General features: G+C 39.2%; 1 pseudogene; it reads right to left on the bottom strand.

Moving 5' to 3' along the window:
- Positions 1–1,806: 1,806 nt before the first annotated feature.
- On the bottom strand, positions 1,807–21,154 carry LOC148029044 (uncharacterized; annotated as a pseudogene).
- Between the last annotated feature and the right edge of the window lie 353 nt (positions 21,155–21,507).

Genomic DNA, 21,507 nt, shown 5'->3' with positions numbered 1-21,507 from the left:
ATAATTCTCTTTCCATGAAATGTGAGGAACTTCTCAAGTTCCATGAAAGAGTTTTACAAGCCAGAGCTACATATGACTAGGTGGAGGGGCATTAGATTTTCCTTTGGGTTTGGATTCATTATTTTTACCAATGTTTAAAGTACCCTTGACGTTGTCGTGCTGCTGCGCATCCGAGCCGTAAACACCTCCATTTTTGTTGTGCATCTATGTTATCTTTTTGCGTGTGTTTCATTGTGTTTGATTGCTGCATTATCTTTCCGTCCTTTTCAGTATCCACATCCAATGTACATACTCCACTTGTGTGTTTGTCTTTATGTGTGTTTCTGTTTGTGTGCATGTTGTGTGTGTGTCAGAAAAATATGAAAAACTGATGCCAAAGAATATTATTATGATGTCAATTTCAATGATGAATTCCAAGAAAAGCGCGTGAACAAGGCCAACGCAATATGCAGGACAAAGCATTTTTGAAGAAGATAAAGGTTGCACGTGAACAAGGCCAACGCAATATGCAGGACAAAGCATTTTTGAAGAAGATAAATTAGCACTATATGCCATGGAGAAGAAGGGTCCATATGCCTTTGCTGTAGACTTTTTGATGGGAGGAATCTCTGTGGCTGTCTCAAAGACTGCAGCTGCCCCATAGAATGTGTCAAGCTTCTTCTTCCATTGGGCTGTTGTGCAGCTTCACTGCATTGAAATCACATGCAAAGTCAAATACTTAGGTTGAACGTAAGGGTTTCTGCATCAGGCTTGGGCATAGAAAACCCCAGAACCTGCTCAGAAACAGTGTACCATATCACTTATTTCATAGCAGGTGTGGCTTATGGTTTTTACCCTCGGAACGTGATGAGATACAGGTTTCGAGATCCAATGAAACTTGCTTGAAGTGAGCCATTTGCAATTGACAAGGCTGAAGGGAGTTCCTTTTATTTTTGTAAATGGACTCTGATATTCCATATAGTGCCTTTTATGGGAAATCTCAATTTATTGCTTTGTCAGTTGGGGGTATTAATCAAGGAAAAGGCATGATGCATCCAAAACCACGGTCGACTGCTTGGCTAGAGTATCACTACTGGTGTTGGCCTAGCCTATTCTTGGAAAAAAAATTAGTTTTTTTTGCTCTTTACCAGGCAATTAAGGAGGGAATCGATGGAATTAGGGATGGCAGGGAGCTTTTTCTGACTCGTTCTACTATCGTGAAGGGGGGCGGCATTGCTAAGTGATTGCTAGCTGGGGGAAAGTACAGAACTATCTAACATCTCTCTCTCATCTACAGCGTCGGAAATGGAGTGATGGTACTTGCTGCAGTGCCTTTATGTTGTATGGAATGAGTTTTGTGAACGATTTTCTTATTATGGCATGAGGACAATACTTGCCCTCTTTCTGTTGGAGAGGGTTGGTCTTGGGAAGACTCAGGCAACAGAGATGGTGCACTTGTTCATAGTGGCATGCTATGCCACACCACTTATGGGTGGTCATTGTTGATGTCATCGACCAGAACAGGGCTCTAATGGACGCCCCAGACATGGTGCATGGAACAGGATAGCAGGAAAAGAACAAGATTCAAGCATCGTGTCAGTGATGAAACAGCATAGCAGGCAAATAGCACGACTCAAGCTTGCTCACATACAAGCATCAAAACGTAAGCAAGAGATAAAACAGGGTACACTGCCAGGGTAATTTCCAACTAGAGCACCACCCTTGGAGCTCTATACCTGTGTCTGCAAAGGACTCAGAGAGGAAGAAAAACGGGGGCCTTGTATAGGACCTTTTGTGTGCCTTATAGCATCTTAATATGTTCTACTCTCAGTATCTCTGGTCCAAAAAGGGACCCTTGGGACCATATGGATCGCTGCCCATCTTCAGCGCAAGCTTCGCAAGAAGCAGATTACTGAGACGGACATTGGTGAATCTGTAGATAACATCATATATTCTGAGATGCCCATTGCTTTGAGAATTTCCAGTTACCTTCTCATTGGGGTGGTGCGAATCTATTCTCGAAAGGTTGACTATCTCTTCCACGATTGCAGTGAGGCGCTTGGTTAGATCCGTCGAGCATTTTACAGAAGTGCAATTAACCTGCTGCTTGATGCTCTTGTAGCACCTTAAGCAACTTGGGAAGCAGACCAAAGATCAAACAATGTGATGGCTCTTCAGCCAGAAACAATTCTAGTGCTTGGTCAAAGTGTCCCAAATAATGGTTCAGATTGTATGCCCAGTGGTATTATGCCTTATGAAAAGCAGTTGGAAGACAGCAGTAGGTGTTTTGGGAGACTTAGCTGATACCTTGGGTGCTAGTGCTGCAGCTTTGTTTCACTCTTTATGTTTCAACAAGAACTCTTTGTAGCAGTACCAGGCATCTGAAGATTAGCAGCTGAAAGAAACAACAAATTGGGCAACCTTGACTAATAGCCACATTCTATCTGGATGAATTTGAATGTAGTAGTCTTCATCAGGTTCTTCTGTACAGTTGTTGATGAGGATGAATCAGAGTTTGTAAAAAGGAGAAGCATTCTGTCCAGCTAGCTTACAGATCACCCTAATTTCAATTAACACCTAAAGAATAGTGGAGATAGAGAAGCAAAAATAAAATAGAAGGATCTTTTGTTACCAAGGTGAGGCTCACTTGTTGAGATACCAAAACTGTTCATGATAGCATATAAAGAACATGGGCTTGCTCAGTTTCTTTGTTGTAACTCTACGAATTTGACAAGCAATATAATGTTCTTTGGCATAAAAATTTTGAGTTCTTCTTGTTAGCCTCTTTCCTTGCTGTATCTTGAACCCCGTGTTCTGCAGCTCTTGCATGAACTCTACGACAACATTATTTTCATATGCTTCTAAATTTGTATGTGATTACCCGCATGATTTCAAGGGAAAGAGTTATGGAATTTCAAGTAAAATCTAATGAAAATTGATTTATTTGTAATATACTCAAACCTAGTCAATCAACCATCTTTGCATGAGATTAGCACAACCATGGGTAGATGCACGACCACTACTATTTTACATTGCCAAGGTACCTTGGTTTCCTCCATTATGCTTTGGCCTCAAAATGTACCTTAATGTTAGAGAGGAGTTAATTGACAATGGATTTCTACTGCATCTTCTTCTCCTTATTTTTCCTTTTCTTCTTGCTCTCATTCTCTTTTTCTTCTTCTTCTTCTTCCTCTTCTTCTTCTTCTTCTTCTTCTTCTTCCTTCCCTTTCTCTATCTCTATTTCTTCTTATTCTTATTCTTTTTTCTATTATTCTTCTTCTTTTGCTTGTCTTTTTTTTGTTTTTCTCTTTTTTTTCTACTTCTTATTCTCATTTCTGTTCTCTAAATCTACTTCGTGTGCACCACTTTCATCATCATGGAAAATTTCAAACATTGAAACCCTATAAACAAGAGTTCCAAGATTCAAATACCCCAATCTATATGGTCAAGATCAAGATTTCTTTAAAAATATAAATACAAACAAAAAGCACAATCTTGTCCTAATTAGAACATGTAAAATGATATTTTTTCATGTTATAATCACAAATCAATACTCAATAATCCAACAAAAACATCAAATTATAAGTACTCGCGAAAGCATACCCACGTGGTTTGTCATTGGTTATAGCACATTTATTGTGTCATCTCTTCTTTCCTAATGGGTTTATACTTAGAGACTGTGTATAAATAGGTTACGGTACTTTCACATTCTGCTTTCATCATGTTATAGACTTAATTCTTTTGTGTGGAAGAAGAAGAAAGAAGAAATATATTTTAGTCGTATCTCTCTGTGTTCTCAAGTCTCCATTGTTTTTTTGTAAGTGTGCTCTTGGGTGCTTTACCTCTCTTCCCCCTTGTCTATTTACATGGTAACAGAGCTATCCCACGACCATGTGGAGCTTGATGAAAGGCTGAGGTCAAAGGCATTGGAGCATGAAAGCAAGCAAGTAAGAAAGGGGTAAGAAGCTCTTCCACCTTGCTTGGTTTACCTTAGGTTATAGATGTAGGACGGCCTTGAGGCTAGTAGAGCTGCAATCTGTTATTGCAACGAAACTTGGTGAGCAGAAATAATAGTATATATATTGGAGCTTACTCCTTTAGGGCTTTTTCCACTATGTTTTTTGGCATTTGACATCATTTTGGCCTCTATTCCGAACTTGCAAGTGGTCCTGGCAAAGTAGTTTTTTGGTATATTGCAATTTCGACTATGTCCATTGTTTACATATACAGAAGTTACAAATTTCAAATTGGTAAGGTTTTAGATGTTTGTTGGGGTTATAGACTCAAAAAGCATCTACACATAGATTGCATATTACAGTTATTATTGTGCAACAAATGAAAAGGGATACATGTTTAGTTATGATGCACATGGTATCAGCTTGTTTGTAGATTGTAAGTTTTTTGAAAGATTTTTGGTTGATCAAAATGTTTGACAACTTCAACCAAATTGTCAACAAGTTGATAAGAATAATTGCCTTACATAGATGTTGAGGATGAAAAATGTCTTAAAGGACTAAGGTGTTTGAATTTACATTGAAGGAGACATGGGAGTAGCACCTAAAGTTCCTACACGAAATGGTACTGGAAACAATTGAAGGTGAAGAAAGATTAGGCGAAGACACAAAGTAAAATCATGTGTCTATTGTTTGTTAGTGTTACAGATAGTATGATGGGATATTTGTAGGAACCTAAAAGTCTTGCTATTGCATGGAAGAGTTTAGCAAGGTTGTTCAAAGTAAATACATAGGCTAGAAAGCTACAACTAAACTCAGGAGTATAATCAAGTGAAAAGAGAGAACCAACCTATTAATGATTATGCCTTGAAGATCAAGAGTATTGTGGAAGCTCTTAGATCTATTAATGTACTAGTTAATGATGATGATGATGTGAATGGATGCTTAGAGTGATTTGGAAATGAATACGAGAGCTTCAGGTCATCTATCAATACATGGGATGATATCCCTAATTTTGTAGACTTGATTTCTATGTTGATACTCAAGGACTCAAAACTTGGCTTGGATACCTCTGCTTCTCAAATAAAAAATGAATCTAAATAGGTATTTTACTCTATAGCACACATAGAGGTCGTAAGAGAGTCCAAGGTGATGGTCATGGTGGTCAAGATTACGATGCACAATGAAATAGACGAGGACAGTCACGGAAGGGGGACCCAAAGAGGACAAGTTATAGATTCTAATAGGCAACATAGTTTTGGTGATAACAAAGAGTATTTGCATTGTGGTTGGAAAGGCCACATTTTTAAAAATTGCTTCAAAAGAAAGGTTGAAATTAGAAATGTAAAAAAATGGCAAGGTAACTATGCATCCAGTAACAAAAACAATGATAGCACAAATGAACAATTGTTTGTTTTGCAATACTCTATGAATATTATGATTGCTAATGGATCATCAAAGAAAGACAGATGATATGTAGATTTAGGTGCCTCTAACGAGATGATCTCACCTGGAGAGTGGTTTTAAAGAGATGTGCACTTTGGATTCTTTGGGCTATGTGGACACTACGAATGATACAAGTCACCCCATTACTCATGTTGAAAATGTTCCTTTGAGTAGATAGGATGGCAGAATTAAATACTTGGTTGCTGTATTACCTATACCAAATATTACAAAAAACTTGATTTTTTGTTGGTTGAATGGTTGAACATAGATTCTAGATTTAGTTCACATTTGAAAGTTGTTATGTAGAAGATCTATGATGATTGCAAAATGATTTCAAAAGGGAGACATATTGGCAATTTGTTTAATCTCGATGTAAGTCTACTTGAAATGGATGTTGCCATGCTTGCATAGGGTTCAAGTGTTGTGGTGGCTGATATTGAAATTTGGCATAAGAGAATTGTAATGTGTCCCCCTTTTCACTTGTAGGACACGTCTTAGCAGCCCATCGGGGAGAGAATCTAGAAAGCACCGCCCGGCACTCACAAGGAATGTCATGGTGTTTGCGATCTAGGTCTTCCCAAGTCTACCACGAAGCGGAAGCATTTCGGCCATTCCCACTTAGGGCCGACCTGAATCAGGAATATCCTAATGGTCAAGTTCCTAGAAGGTAGCTAGCGTTGAGCCCCAGACAAACTACTTTGCATAGAAACATCAAGGTCGAAGAGGATTTATACTACACTTGGTTCAAGGAGAATGGGAAACGAGAGGGATGCGAAGCTCGACCTCTCTGCCCTTAAGGCATAGTCCCATTCCGTTCCCCCAAAACAACATAAATCAAGACTCTAATTCTATAGATTCTAGGTCATTGTTACCTCGCTGTTAAATCCTTTGAGAAAAGTTCCCGGCCAACTGGGACCACCCTTCAGTAGAACGGACCCAGAGTCACATCCGCCGCACTTTCCTCGGGTTACTTTAGTTATCTAATTACCTACCACATTTAGTTTGACAAGTAAAAATAGCTTCTTTAATTAACAAATTAATCACTTGTTCCTTCACATAAATTAGACACTGTCACAGAAAAACAATGTCAAGCAAGTTCCTTTTCAACATTTTCTCTTTATTTATCAGTCTTTGGAATACATCAAATACCCTCCTCGAAGGCTATTCCAGCAATCCACAGGGATTGTTATTCCAAGTTCCTCCCAACACCCTCTTGGGAGGGGCAAAATGAATATTAATGCAAATTTTTTTATGTTTATCCCTTTCCCCTAGCCGATGCATGGCTGGAGGAGAGGGAGTGTGGGGAGGGATGAGCTAGGTGGAGATGTGGGCTGTATGAGGGGGGGGGAAGCCATGCAATTGCCCACATGGGGGAGCTTCTCTCCCCACCCCTTTGGCCGATAAAAACCCTCCATGGCCTTGGAGTAGGGATGAAAAGAATACTACATGGTGGGGGAAGGTTGTAGAAGCTGTGTGGAGAGAGAAAGGGAGCTACTATCAACATCGTGAGAGAAGGAGGCCGCCATGTTGTGGTAGGCCACTGATGTATTCGCTGCCAAGCCACTGGCTATCGCCGCCCAGTCTAGTCCACCGTTGTATTTGCTGCCCAGTCCAGTCCGCCAACATCGCCGTGTTGGGCCGCCATAGGCCGTCAGGCCGCCGCCATTTCCCTGACGAAGCCAATCATAAGTTTTTTCTTTCTTTCTTTCTCCCTGACGTTAATCTCCAAATTTCCTCCCTCTTCCACGTCGATTCTGACCATAGCCAGAAGCTTCTTAGAAGCTTCTTTTAAGAAGCTTCTAAGGGGGCTTTTTTAAACCCCATTCCCACAAGCCATCCATAAGTCCATTCCTAGCCACCCCGAGTTTTGAAAGAAGCTCATAAAGCCTCCAATCCTGCAAGCTCCATTCATAAGAGCTCCATTTTCCGCAAACATAAGCTCCAATTCCATAAGTCCAAATCCCTTAAGCCCAAATCTCACAAGGCCGGCCTTTTAAAGATCCGAAAGTCGGTGAAGGAATCTCCGACGTACGAGGGAGAAGGCAAGATCTTGAGGTTGCTTACCAAGGTTAAGGAGATTCACTGATCTCGTAAGGGTAAAGGCAAATCGGAAGTCCGAAATCTCGCCTACGATGGCCCCCAAGAAGTCGCAAGGCGCGCCTATGGGAGGATCTTCTCCTAACATTCACATGGACATTTCCTCGAGCCCACAAGCCCAGGTTTTTACTATTTTTGATTCCACGCAAAAGTAATGCATTATGCACGATAATTTCATGGACTAGGAAGCACCTATGCATGTCAAATTCACCTAGCCTAGTTAAATGCAATTGGAAATAAATTGACTATTTGAACAACTACTAGAATTAGTTCATGACATGAAATTGGATCATTGGTATTTTCAATCTAAAGAAATGGTCTATCCATCTAACGTCCTTAATAGTATGTTGCCCTGTCGTGCATTTTAAAGTGACGAGCCTAGAACACCTATTGCCTATCATTATAAGGTTGAAATTATTAAGTGCACCTTTGACTAGACATGGAAAGATAAAGCGAATGTTGCATTTTTAGGAAATATCTTCATTGTAATGATTCATTAGGGAAAGTCGTTAACATCTGTAGGAAATAGCAGAGCATGGAAATGATTCTATGAGCTTGCATGGAATAGGTTAACTCTAGCTTTAAGTAGCATGAACTTCATTTAGCTACAATCTAGTTAGGAAAGGATTGCAAGTTGCACATTCATCATGCGTAAAATTCATTCATCAAGAGTTGTATTTAGGAAAAGGCTACATGGTTTATTAAAGCATGAAATTTTAAAATCTTAGAAAAATAATTGTGGGCATGATTCTTGAATGTAAGTCCTTGTAGGTTCAATGAAAGTTATTCTGCAATTTATCATGTGTTTTGATTTTAACAAGAAAAGTTAGGGTTATTGCAAATCTAGTGGTACGTAGAAGCAATGAATCGCATGTTTACATGAATTGTGGCATGTTGCAGCTAGTTTTCTCCTTTAGATCAGTTTACATCTCTAGGAATGGTTCTTCCTTGTCACAAGACAAGTAGATCAAATTATCTAAATCACCTAACCCACAAGGGATTCGCATAGGCATGGTTCAATCGATATGATAAAAACCCCAAGTGCTAACAAGGGTTTAGCCCGTTATCGTCGCGTTAAGAGTTGAAGGTCTACCACTGGGGCTTTTAGTGCAGAAGAAGAGTTCAAGCCTTTTTCACTATGTACTTAGCATACATGAATAGAAGGAATAAGTCTATCTTGATTACATCAAATGCCTCTGGATACATACATCATATCATAAAGGATATTTTCAAATTCTCAATTTATTTATGAATGTCAAATGCAAGTCCTAATGGCCTTTAATTTCAAGTACATAGATGGATTTCAACCCTTTGGATCAAGTATATTGATGATAGATTCAAATGCATCCAAGATTTGGGCCAAAGATACATGAAATGAATTGAAGAAGTATAATTTTAGCTTCAGCCATGTTTTAAAACAGAAAATTCCAGCCCATAATCAAGTTCAAAATGAGTGCATAAACTCAAGAAGAAGCACTTCTCATCATTCATGAACAATGTCCTGAAGAAAGGAGGTCATGTTCTTCCATTACAACCATAAAAATCCCATGTTTGCTCATAAAAATGGACCATAACAGTGGGCTTCCCTATTTATGACTGGTTATTTCAGCCCGTAACAGCCCGTATGTCTTCAGTATCCTCACCCTTTACTCGCCCCAAAGTCACTCGAGTACTTGGGTACAAGTCGAGCTTCATTGAACCAAGAATATGGTAGACAAAATGAGAGAAGTTGTGCATAAGAGCAGGCTGAATACTCTTCTCTCAAATTTCCCTCTTTTATAGACTATTTCAGCATGCATTTTTGTTAGACCAAAGAGGCAGAGAAGTGGAGCTCTCACCATGTTTACATCTTCAGTAGTTGGGCATGTTGATCTTCAGTTTCCATGCTCCATTTCATGCACCATAGCTCCAGCTCTCTCCAGTTTGCCTCAGACTGTGCAGCCCGCATTTTGCACGGAAAAATGCGGGCTGCTCCCTGCTCAGTCCCTGGTCACTTTTTGACCTACCCAGGTCACTTGCTGGTAACTTAAGTTTGTTACTCGAGGTCCCATGTGGACCTAGTGGACTTTTGGCAACTTTTGGCATCTTGCTTGGGTTCTGACCATATTTTTGTACCTGAATTAATGTGATTTATCTTGCAGACTGTGAATTACTTCCAGATGACCAAGTTGTAGGTTCGCATAGACTTATTTTTCATAAGTATACATGGTATAACGGAAAATTATAAAAGAACTTGTGTAATTAAGGTGGTTATTGGATAACAATGTTTGAATTTTGTATGCAAATTTCTCATATAACTTCCAATGAAGCTCTTTTGTGTTCATAAGAATCCCATGATTTATATTGTGAACAATAAACTCTTTGACATTCACCCCCTCCTAACCTGCACATCCTCCGACATGTGCCATTTCATAAGATTACAGGTCAAGGAGGGTCTTCTTCTTCATCTTCATTCTCTAAGTCTTTTTCTTCCTGTATGTCTTCAAGTAGAGGGCTTATATCTAAGTCATCAAGTTCATAAGTTGAAGATTCTCTTCGTTTGAAGAGTTTGATTCGTTTCCCAGCTATTGGAATCTTTATCATGGTCTCATCCATTTCAGCCAAAGAATAAGTAGCATTATTATGTACTACTTTTACAACATATGGTCCAAACCATCGCTTGGCTAACTTCCTATGAGCACTATATTGATTGTCCAGGCTGTTATATCATAGACAAGAACCCAGTCATTCTCTTGAATAGCTCTTGGACAGAGTCGATGATGCTTGTCAAACCTCTTCTTATTCTTTAATCTTGATGTTTTTAGCCTTTCAATGGCTGTTTTGACATCTTCTGGCCTTCTTTCAAGTTGCCTTATGCGTAAAGACAACAATTCTTCTCTATTCATTCCTTCATCCCAAGGCAAGATACTCCATGTGACAATGGATTCCTCAATAGGCATAACAGGTGGCTGTCCATACATGAGTTCAGCTAGCATATATCCTGTTACTGCACTATGGGTAGTTCTATCAGCCCATAATGCGAATGGTAGCATTTTAGGCCATTCCCTCAACTTTCCTTTGCATGATTTTGCTAAAGCTTTAAGAATTGGTTGATGGCCTCTTTCACTCTTACCATTGCCTTCAGGATTATAGGCTGAAGTAAGAGATAGCTTAATTCCCAATTGAGTAAAGAAATGGCAAGCCGCATCGGCATCCAATTCTCCTCTATCAGCAGTTACTTTAGCAACACATCCATACCTACAAAATACTTTTTCAAGTAAAAATCTACAAACAGCATGAGTGGACTTTGTTGTCAAGGCCTTTCCTTCTACTTGATTTGTGAGATCTTCTCTAGCAAGTACTAGATATCTCATGTTCCAAATTCCTATAGGCATGGTTACTAAATCAATAACCCATCTATAGTGAATGGATAAAGGATAGGTAGGCTGAAGCCCATCTCTATGCTTTACCATGGAATACATTTGACAAACATGACAAGACTCAACAAAATGCTCAATGTCTTTATGCATGTTTTGTCACCAAAATTTCTCTTTTATTTTGGCAAAAGTGCCCCATATGCCTCTACGACCAGCCAATAGGATTTCATGGAATTCTTGCATGACCTGTCTTTGTGTCTTTTTATATCCTAAGATAGGAACATGCGCCCTTCCTTTCTTTTTCGCATGCCTCCAAAGGTAACCATCTTTAAGAAAAAAAACATAAGCTTTTCTCTTAATTCTCTTGAACTCTTCATTAGTCCAATCTTCCTTCTTTGTCATAGTGCTAAAAAATTGGCCAATTTTTAGCCAATCATCTGCATAATATTCTTCTTTGAAGTGTGAACAAACCATGAAAAAACATTGAATATGCTGATTACTAGCTGTCCATTGTCCTTTTATGGTTGTTTCATCCTTCCTTGCTGATGAAAAATTTGTTTTAGCAGTTGAACCTGTTGTACTTGCTGTAATTTTTATTGTACATGCATTTTTGACTGCTAAATCAATATTAGATTCAGCTATACTTGCTGTTTTCAGATTTGTACCTGCATTAATAGCATCATTTATAAACTCTGATTCTTCTTCATCCATCATTTCTTCTTTATCCATATATTTGGCATGTGAAAGCATGTCAGGAACTGGATTATCTCTACCTGCAATATGTTTCAAGTCAGGATTTAAAGATTTAATATAGGCTATCCATCTTAGCATGGCTATGTCGGGAGTGGAACAATTGGCGATCATGCCCAAGAGTGGAAGGCAATCTGTCTCAACTATAACATGTGCCCCCATGAAGTACTCACTATATCACATTTTAATGCAGTTACTACTCCCCAAAGCTCTCTTTTAATTTGAGCATACCTTCTTTGTCGTTCATTAAGAACCTTTGCTCCAAAGCGGATTACATATTTGTTGCCTTCAAGGTCGTCTTGACCAACTGCCCATTCTATTCCGATAGAACTTGTGTCCACTGTGAGTATAATGGGCTGTCCATTAGAGTAGTTAGCCCTCTTTAAAGTGGGGGCTGAAATCAGCATTTTCTTGAGTTTCCGAATAGCCTGAGTGTGTTCTTTTGTCCATAGAAACCTTTGGCCCTTTCTTAGAAGCTGATAAATACTTTCAGCAACATGGGCAAAATGTGGAATCCAAATAAGGTAGAAGACACATGCACCAAGAAATCTTCTCACCTCTGAAACATTTGTACATTCTTCTTGCATTTTGCGGATAGCATCTATTTTGGATGGAGAAGGCTTTCGGCCATATGGACCACACATATGTCCGACCACAAGGACTTCTTCGACTCCAAAAACAGATTTAGCTCCTAAAAGAGTAACATGGACTTCTTCTAATTTAGACAATATTTGAGCACAATCATTAATATGATTAGAGACAAATTTTTGACATCCAAGTTCATTGAGTTCTTCATTTTTCTCATGAACTTCACATCCTTTGATTGGAACATCATCAAGAAAAGGAAGAGTCAATTGAGGAATATAATCCCTCAATACTTTATGCATAGCATTCATCATGTGAGCTACAGAATTCGTAGACCCTTGAGGTAGAGTACACATGCGGACTAGGCCAAGAGGAGTCTTCATTGTGGTAATGTCACGGCTTTCCAAAGCAAGCTGAAATTGGTCGTAGCCTGAATATAAGTCTCCCATGGAATAGATTGCCCTTCCTACAAAAGCTTCAGCAAACTCATCCACAATTGGTCTTGATCAAACATTTCTAATAGTGACTTTATTGACGGGATGTAAATCTTGAATGAATCGTAAAGATCCATTCTTCTTAGGTACAGTAAACCATCGGTTGGAATATGGAGCTGAGGATGGCTCCAAGATTCGCATTTTTATCTTTTCATTTAAAAGTTCCAATAACTTAGGCAAATGAGCCCTTGGAACCAGAATTGGTTTAAGATTCCAAGAAACATGTGGGACCGTAAATTACCATTGGTGCCACAATGCTTGGATCCACACAGCCAATTTCATGTGGTTGAAATGAAAAGGCTTTACCATGGTTCTTTAACATCTGCATGAAGATTTGCTTTCAGTCGGAAAGAGAAAAGAGTCTTCACCAATTTTAAGCTTTTGTAGACTTTCTGCTGTAAATTGGTGACCAATATCTTTCGGATCACGAAGGCTTGGTTGTTTGGATACCCTTTTTGCCAGTCCTTCACTTTCAGGAGGTAGAAGAGTAGCTACCGGCTTGACCTTCTTATCAACTATTTTATACTTTGTTTCTACTCTTGCTTCATCCTTGTTTGGCTGTCCAAAAGCTTCATAATCTGCAAATTCTTGAATTATGTCATACATATCCAATGTACATACTTGTATGGACTGATTTTCAGCTTGATTTTCTACATGAACGGCTGTATAAATTTCAGCCATTGTATCATTATAATTCAGCCCATAAAATAGTCCTGAAATTTCTTCATTTTTAGGTAAAACATCAATTTGCTTCAGCTCTTGCTCCATATGACTTAAATACTTTCTTTCAGCCTTGTTCATGGCTGAAAACTATTTATAACAGCCTACTCCATTGGCTGAAAAAACCTGCAAATCAGATTTTCGCCTTGCCTGCTTCATATGTGGAGGCAATTTTTTGTGACATGATGCACTGCCATAGCCTCCACTTATAGCAGCGCTACCCGAAAACCCTTAAATTCTTGGGCATTAGGAGGAATATGATGATCTCTCAATCGATCCCTATTCCGATGGTGATTAACACAGACAATTAGGAATTGAATAGCTTTATCATTATCCTTGCTTCTTATCCGAGCATATGATGAACCATCATCAAGAGCCTTTGTCTCTAAACGAGACTCAGAAATAAATGGTTGTCCAAGAATGATAGGATAACTGCAGGAATCTTGAACAAGGAAATGAAATTCATTTTTTACATTACCAATAGTAACTTGTACACAAGGACATACTGCATAAAGATCGCCAGAAGAGTTATTGGTTGCCTTCATGCGCCATCCTAGGTCCACATCAATGGGCCATCCACCATTCTCATAGAGACTTCTTGACATAACATTAATTTCTGAACCATGGTCTATAAGGGCAATGCACAGAGTTTCTTTTTCACTGATTTTAACAACAGTTTCAGTAGTCGCCCTTGCCCAATGGGTACGGGAATAGTGACTACTAGGAATAAAGTGAGTTTCACTTTCTTCTTGCATGTTGTGAAGAAGAGTCTCTTTCTTATGAATGGGCTGCACTTTAGATTGAGAAGTTCCCACCATTATGGCTTCTTCAGCTTTTGCTTCATACATGTCTTCATCTTTGGCTTCAATGGTTGCAATCAATTCTTTGATTGCCTCCAATCGAATCCCTTGAGTTTTCAGCTTCTCTTCATCCTGTAAATACACATGAAGTACTTGCAAAAAAGCATGTACAGATTCTTCAGTTTCTTCACCAACATATTGTCTTTTTCATTTAATTACATCAATTATTACATCATGAAATCCTTGTTTTGCAATACTGAGAATTTCACCTAATGTAAATTCAATTCTACTTCCAAGAATCCTTTCTTCTAGGATCCGTTTAAGATCGGTTGCGGTCTCTATGTCAGACTGCAACTTGTAACTGGGATGTTTGCTTTTTCTTTTTCCTTCTGTCTTCTTTGCGTGAGGGGCATCTCCCATGTCAAATTCTGGTGGCGGAGGATTTTCAGCAACCTTCTGTTGGTTTGGTTTACTTGTTGTTATGTGTTTAGTCGGTCCTGAAGAAGAAGGACCGAAAACATCTTCTTCTCTTCTTCTCTTTTCTTCTATGATGGCTTCTTGATTATTGATTTCAGCTAACCAAGCAAAATCTGAAAATGAATCCACATGCTCGGACCATCCGGTTCTCCCTTCAATACATTGACTGGTAGTGGTTAAATCATCCTTAGTTGCCTTGCCTTGCTCCATGAGTTCCAAGGCTTGCATCCACACTTTAGATTTTTCATTAGTTTTACATGTTGTAACAATTTCATTAGTTGGCTCAATTTGCAACCCTTAAGTTGCAGCATCAACAGCTGCATAGGCCGTTCTTGTTGCCAAATCCTCCAATCTTTTCTTCATGCCACCATTGCCAAAGTTTGGTTCAAGAGGAAGCCCGGTTTCGGTTGCATGAATTTTACCATCCTTCCAAAAGACTAATTTTTGTGCTTCAGCTTCACAGAATGCACCACACTCCCTCTTGTCATGCTGAAGGCTATCACACCAAATGCAGCGTCTTTTGAAGCCTTCTCGTGCAGGCCTTTGGGTAGTTGACCGACCCCTTTCTTCTACTTTTACATCAAGCCTTTCTACTTTAGAATTAATTTCTGTTAAATTAAGATGGAGATCCCGCATGCTTTTAATTAGGTCATCTATGACATCCTTCTTTGGAGAAGGAACAACAGAATTTCTTGATTGGTCGGCCATAGAGTCAGGAGGTCGAGAAACTCGAACAGGCTCCTTCATAGATTCAGTTGTTGCAGGGGTTGATCCCCATCTTAGGCGCAATCGCTCTCTTCGAGCAATCATATTAACTGCTTCAGTGACATCACTCCAAGCAATCTTCAATCCTGACTCAGAGTCAGGGTCTTCAAGTCGGTCAGTCAATTTCTCCTAAAGAGAAGAATCTGCAGCCTTTAAAAATAATTCAATCTTTTGACTTTCCATACCTTGTTGGTCATCAGGATCTAGTTGGGCAAATTTTATTTCAAATTCTCGATGAAGCGCACTAGCGATTAGACCCTTATTGGGCCTTTCGACCCATTCGGTGAAGACTTTCTTTGTCATAAGGCTAGAATCTTCAAGGAAAAATTCTTCTTGAAGAGCCTTCTTGAACACAGTCCATGCAGCATCTTTTTGGAAAAGACCATGAATTTGGTCCTGGAGACCATGTACAGCCAGGCGGGCAAAGTAACGACTCCAGGCATGTTGAGGAACTCCAAAGAAGACCATCTTGTCAGTGTAGAGGCGGATAAAAGAGGACACATTGTGCCCATTAAATTGCTTGAGCTCATGCCCAACTGCTTCTAAGGCCTTAATGGCAGCAGCATCAATCCTCTTTTCTTCTTGTCTCCATTGTTGTTGCAATTGCAATTGCTGTTGAAATTGCAGCTATTGTTGTTGGCTCTCTTACATTAGATGAACAAACTGTTGCAAAGCATCTCCTCCCGAACTTGATGATTCTCCCATTGGACTTCTTCTTCCGTAGCAGACCTTCACGTCGGGTTCACCACTGTCGTCACATTAAGAGTTGAAGGTCTACCACCGGGGCTTTTAGTGCAGAAGAAGAGTTTAAGCCTTTTTCACTATGTACTTAGCATACATGAATAGAAGGAATAAGTCTATCTTGATTACATCAAATGCCTCTCGATACATACATCATATCATAAAGGATATATTCAGATTCTCAATTTATTTATGAATGTCAAATGCAAGTTCTAATGGCATTTAATTTCAAGTACATAAATGGATTTCAACCCTTTGGATCAAGTATATTGATGATAGATTCAAATGCATCCAAGATTTGGGCCAAAGATACAAGAAATGAATTGAAGAAGTATAATTTTAGCTTCAGCCCTGTTTTAAAACAGAAAATTCCAGCCAATGATCAAGTTCAAAATTGTTGAGAGAGAGAGAGAGTACGAGAGAGATACACAAGACATGCTCCCAAAGAATGATTCATATTGATGTAGAGTTAGTATATATAGGTGAGACCCAAGTCAAGTGAGAGATGATATATATAGTTGTAACATCCCCACTCAAACAAAGGTCTCTGGCTGCGAGTAAAAAAAACCCTTGGGGAGAACAAGGGAAAAACCCGAGCCCCTACACATACCTACGATTCAAAAATGGTTTACTATAAAGTTTTTTTGAATACAATGATACATGCCTCAATCACTGAGACAAGAACTTGGAACAATACCAAGTGCATGTCTTAATGAACTAAAGCAAGCTTCACTAAGAGCTTTTGTGAAGATGTCTGCAACCATTTGATCACTAGGACAATGCTCCACCATAATGGAACCTTTCTTGACTTCATGTCGAACATAATGATAATGAATAGCAATATGCTTTGATTTACTATGTTGTATATAGTCTTTGGTAAGACTAATAGCACTTTGGTTATCGCATCGAAGAGGTGTACTAGATGATGAAGGATGTCCCAAATCTACAAGTAGTTGTCAAAGCCAAACTAAACCAGAGTGTATAAGCATGCAACGTATAGCATTAAGAATAGTGCGATTTTTGCGCTCAGCAACACCATTTTGCTGAGGAGAATAAGGAACTGTAAACTCATGATGAATACCTTGATCCTTACAAAAGTCATCAAATAGATTGGATACATATTCACCGCCATTGTCACTGCGAAGCGTCTTTATAGAAAATCTTGTTTGAAGCTCCACACTTATCTTGTATTGTTTAAATATAGATAAAGCCTCAGACTTATATCGAAGAAGATAGACATGTGTGTACCGTGAGAAATCATCAATGAAAGTTATAAAATATCGATATTGAGACTTTGAGGCAAGAAAAGGAGCGCAAATATCGGTATGAACCAAATTCAAGAGAGCAAAGGAATGTGATGAAATAGAAGTGTGGAAAGGCGAACGATGGTGTTTTCCAAGTGCATAGTACTCACATATTCCCATACGTGAATGAGATTTCAGATCCATACCTTGCACAAGACCATGACGATGAAGATCAAGAATTTTAGCAAAATCGGACTGTGCAAATCATTGATGCCATAATTTGCAATCTGCATCTCCAGGTGAGTGTGGAATTTTGGTGCCAAGAAGTGCTTAAAAATAGCTAAAAATTATGAATATGAAGGAAAAAATACTCAACGTCGAAGGCGGCGGCTCGATCTAGGACGATTTTAAGCGCCAAAGTGCTTTAAAGGCGCCCGAGTGACACTTGTTGATTTTTCATAATTTTTCAGATAGTCGTGCGGGTTGATACGAGTTACTGGCCAATGTGGGATGCTGAGCTGGACGCCCAAGATTTTTCAGAGCTCAATTCCGAGTCCGGACGGGAAAATGGCCAAGAATTGGTCAAGATTTGAAGAGGTGGACATGAGTTGGGCCAAGTGCTAAGTGACCCTTGGGGTCTTGGAAGCATTTTATGCCAAACAAAATTGTGGCATGAAAGATGAGTGAAAAAACATGGAGAAAATGTGGAGAAAGATGACGCCCGAAAAATGCGCCATGAATGGATAAGAGGCATCATGGCTACTGCAAACAACCCCCCCAATTGATCATGGGGCTTGAATCCCCTCTGTCTGTGGACTCTATCACCGTGCTTCGCTCCTCCAATGGCGGTCTCTATGAAGAATTCTGATTTCAGTCTTTCTCTCTCCTCCCTCTCTCTCCCCTAAAGGCAGATTCATGTGGTGAAGAGGAAGAAGAAGAATGGGTGATGGATGCTTGCCCAATGAAGACCGGATTGCTCCATGGTGTAAGAAGATTGAAGATTGCTGATTGTGGACTATCATGAACAGAAATGGTGGCTGGAAATCAGTCCCGAGATATGGCAAATAAAAACCCGCAACCCGCAAAGAACGGTAATCTCATTTTTACAAAGGAAAATTGTGTTTTTATGAAATTTGCTTCATGAATTCTTGTTCCCATGAGATGATTATGCATTATAATATTACTTTCAATGTCTTTCAACTATTTATGCTTAGAAAATCAAAAAATCATAAGTTTTGTGGATGGAATTAGTAGTGAAAAACTGTAAATATGCAAAATATGGGAAAATTGGGTGTTTTTGAGATATCAATGGAAAATATCATAAGACACACCAACTAAACTTGTCTTTTTGCTGCAAATGAACCTAAGCGCCATAGCCCATAACCCATTTTGAATTTTTAGTCATTAAATATTGTAAAAAATATAAGAAAAATAGAGAAAATAAGGAAAAAATAGGGAAAAAATGGATTTTGAGTGCCGAAAATTAAGGAAAAATAAGAACCATGTTTGTGGATGTATGGGAGGTCTGAAGTATGAGGTTTAGCCTCAGGCCAGTCCTACCTCTATGTTTTAGTGGGTTTTTATGGCTTTTATGTAATAACAATGTGGAAAATGAACCCTAAACCTATGCAATATGCACAACCTAAACGGGTGAGGGGTTGGAGTGTATAAAAAGCGTGTAAATGTTGAAGAAAATGATAGAAAGTTTGCTGGTTTTTTTTAATGCATACCATATAGATTGGACGATATTTAAAGATTAAGAACCTAGTAGCACGAGGGTTTCTCGGTGCTAGGTTCATGCAATGCCGCATATGAGTGATAGAGAAACCCATTGAAAGAAATGTTTTTCACATGTGCACCAATGCTGTTTTTATTAATTTTTTGAGCACGTGGACATTCACAATTTGCATGAAGCATGAAAGTTAAAAAGTATCAGATAATACCTCCTGGATGCATAGCAATTGCTTTTTAGAGGAATATGACCAATGTTGAGTGAGTAAGGTTGCCCAAGCTGTAGGCTAGGCGTTGGGTCTAAGGGAAAGAAAGTGAAAAAGCATGGTATATCTCCTGGAAACATGCGAATCATAAAAGAGAGAAGTTTGTGTTTGTATGTGTTATATATGTTTAGCGACACATCGAGGGGCCAATCCCCAAGGTGTAGGAGAGTCGCAGTGAGGTACGGCAGTCAGCCATGGGAGGACCTCCTGTGTTTGTACTTCGCGCTAGTTGGCAATGTACTTTGGGATCTCCCTCTGAGGAGTGTTAATTGGGTTAGAGTTGGACTACGAGACGTGATACAAACGCAAGATGTTTAGGAAGGCAATGTATGAGGTATGTGTCATCCACGCTCCTGGCCACGAGGCTGTTGGGTTGTTGAGCGCATGATAGATGTTCGGCTAGTGCATGAGCCAGTGCCGGCCCATTTTAGCTCCCATCACCAGGGGTAGTAATAACATTTGCAACTGTATCATTCAATGATAGCTCAAATAGATTACCATGTCGAGGAGCCACTGCTATAGTATGCACGTCTTTCTCTATACGACATTGATTATGATCAAACCCAACAAATAAACCAAGATCAACTAGACGAGCAACAGAAAGAAGATTTCTTTGCAAATCTGGAACATGAAGAAATCCTCTTAATATTCTAGTGGATGAAACAGTCCCCAGATATAAATCACCCACTCCTTTGACTTGACAAGTCGTATCATCCGCAAGGTAAACAAACTTCTTGATAGGAAGAGAATGATAATTATGAAGCCACTGCGATTGGTATGTCATGTTTCCAGTGGCACCTAAAACAACGATGAATAGAGAATCATCATGAACATGAAGTACCTTTTCTGGAGAGATATCATGATGGACAAAATTGAGCTCCTGATGAGTATGATCATCATCAGTTGTAGTTTGTTGAACAATATAAGCTCAAGAACGTTCTTCATCATATGTGCGTTTATAACAATGACGAGATGGATGATCTGTATGTGCACAATAATCACAAGGAGGAAAACTTTTGGACGAGCGAGGTTGCTTTGTAGTAACTCCATGCTCCTCATCATATTGACATGCCCAGCAATCAGAAGCCACATGGCCTTTCTTATCACAATAAGAACAATGTTTGTTAGGATAAGCAAGACGAGAAGATTTACTACCTTGATTAGGGCGTCCACCTTGCTGAAAACGTGAAGCGGGACGCTTGCAAGCAACAAAAGCAGCATCGAAATCCCTTTGTTTGCGAGTGACCAAAACAACATCAGATTTTTCCAAATGATGCTCATGACGTTGAGAATATTCAATAAGAGATATACATGCTTTGTCAAAGTGGATAACATCCTTGTTAGACAAAATAGTGATGATATTGTCATATAAAGGATCTTTGATGGTATGAACAAGTTGAGTAACAATCTGATTTTTAGCAATAGGAGCGCCGACAGCACCAAGCTCATTGATAATGTCTTTAAAAGCCTCGATATGAGAGTGCATAGAAGTACCAACCTTATATTGAAGATTCTTCAAACAAGTTTGGAGATATAAAATTTCGGTGACCGATTTCTTCTCAAACGTTGAGATAAGATACTCCCAAATAGCATGAGAGGTTTCCAGATGAAAGACATCCAACATAAGTGAGTCAGGAAGTGCAGACAATACATAACGACGAGCAGCTTTGTCATGACGAATCCAATTAATATGATCAATTTTCCATTGTTCAAATAATGGACCATTAGTAATCACAGAATTGTTATTCATCACATCAATAGGTTGAACTGGGCAAGACAGGTCGCCCAAAACAATATCAAATAATTCGTCACCTTCAAGAATTAGCATCATCTTTGCTTTCCACCCAGGAAAGCCTTGTCCTTGGAAGAAGGGAACCGAACGTTGGCCAGATGGATATCCATTAACAATTACACAATTGGCCATGCCTGTATGTCGAGAGAAAACAAATAAGATGAGATTGCAGAATCTGCAAACCATGATTAAGACGAGCGTAGTTGAGACGCATGACAATAAAAATAGGGATATGCACGTAAGAGCGACAAAAAGTATTGAGTGACTAAAAAGAAAGCTCAAAATAGAGAGGTGTAACATGCAAGACGAGA

The sequence above is a fragment of the Lygodium microphyllum genome, chromosome 11 (genome assembly GCF_053477565.2).
Source record: "Lygodium microphyllum isolate KBCC chromosome 11, Lygodium_microphyllum_v1.1.10, whole genome shotgun sequence".
Taxonomy (NCBI): domain Eukaryota; kingdom Viridiplantae; phylum Streptophyta; class Polypodiopsida; order Schizaeales; family Lygodiaceae; genus Lygodium; species Lygodium microphyllum.
This window is presented reverse-complemented; position numbering and strand designations above follow the sequence as displayed.